At 39.6% G+C, this 1561-nt stretch overlaps 1 protein-coding gene across 1 annotated transcript in view; it reads left to right on the top strand.

Moving 5' to 3' along the window:
- The window catches only part of LOC109475904 (transcription factor RFX4-like), a 44254-nt gene that overhangs the window by 15114 nt on the left and 27579 nt on the right, over positions 1-1561 (top strand). The gene's annotated exons all lie outside the window — the stretch shown is intronic.

Raw genomic sequence — 1561 nt, 5'->3', positions numbered from 1 at the left:
AGCCTCCAGATCCACCAGACAGAGCACATTGGACAACCTCATCATACCGAGGCCCCAACTGGAAGTGTACAGGCGGTCACTGAGGTACTCGGGGGCGACTGTGTGGAACTCCTTGCCACCACATGTACGTGCAGCCCAGTCACTGGGAACATTTAGAAGACTGATAACGAACTTGGACTGATAACGGACTGATGATTTACTATTTATTTTTGTATTATATTTTTTTTTGCATTTTGTTTTGATTTTGTATTATATTTTGGTTTGATTTGTAATCCGTGACCCCGCCCTCACCTTCGACCTTGTTGAAAAGCGGTCATATGTATTGTACCGAACAAGCTTTCGAGTTTAAATAAAGGCTTACTACTACTACTACTACTATTATTAGGTCAGAATTACACCAAGTTTTTATATTTCAGTCCATACCATGGTATTGATGAAATATATTGTGTTCTCTCATGTTTCTTCTTCTCCTTCTCCTCCTGCCAAACAGTCAAAGGGATTCAACTCCGCCATCATTCAGCCAAATGACTTAAAATTTGGCATGGAGGTAGAGTGGGCCAATACCCCCAGGCGTTTTTGTCATTTTTTTGATACATGCCTTTGAAAAATTTTTATGAAGGTTTTTTGGGGCATTTTTCGCCAAAAAATGGATTTTTGGATCCTGAGCCCTGGTTTTACAACCAAATGATCTGAAATTTGGTATAAGGGTACCTTGAACATGTGTCTACAGAATAGCAGTCACATATTTGGCATACACCACTTCCAAATGACTCATTTGGGGACTTTAATGGCTATTTTCAGCAAAAAAAGTGCCAAAAGTGCTATACCCGTTCCATGTTCCATCTAAAGAATGGCCCGTTCCATCTGCCGTTGGCCATGGAACACGTGTTCCATTGCAGGTTACCTGAGGTCACATTGCACGTAAGTTGTGGGTAATGACCCACACATTCAATTTTATGTGCCTAAGACCTTCAAAATGTTTCAAATCTCATCATTGTTAGTATTTGCATACCTGTAATAAGATTAGTAAAGCTTTCGAGATTCAATGTGCTTATTCTTGCATCTTTGTTCTCAATTACATAGCTACTATATAATTCATTTATTTGAGAATCTTTGCCAGTTTTACACTGGGGTAAGTTTGGAATAGTCCACTTTTGCGTGGGGGGAGATGGACTGAAATATGCTGTATTTGCTCCCAAGCAAATGTCGGCCTCTCTAGTTAGAATTTAATTCTATTAGTACATCATTCTCTAAAAAATTTGGTTGCCATAAGATGAGTGCAAAAACATATGAAAACGGAAATAAAGTAATGTATAAGAACGCCAGTGTATCCATTACGATCGAAAGCTGGCCGGGGTCCGCGCGGACCCCAAAAGAATTTCTGCACAGAGTTTTCTGCACTGTACTGAGGGACAACTTTTTGGGTGACAATTATCTGAAATTTAAAAAAAAAAACTATTACAGAATATATAGTGCTGGGGTCCGCGCGGACCACGGGTTTACTGTTTAGGGTCAAAGGAAAACTATGGATAAAAGCAATACCTCTCAAGTATACACAATC

This window comes from Branchiostoma belcheri, unplaced genomic scaffold, assembly GCF_001625305.1.
Source record: "Branchiostoma belcheri isolate BF01 breed outbred unplaced genomic scaffold, Haploidv18h27 scaffold351, whole genome shotgun sequence".
NCBI classification, from domain to species: domain Eukaryota; kingdom Metazoa; phylum Chordata; class Leptocardii; order Amphioxiformes; family Branchiostomatidae; genus Branchiostoma; species Branchiostoma belcheri.
Note: the sequence above shows the minus strand (reverse complement) of the source record. Positions and strands in the feature narration are given on the sequence as shown.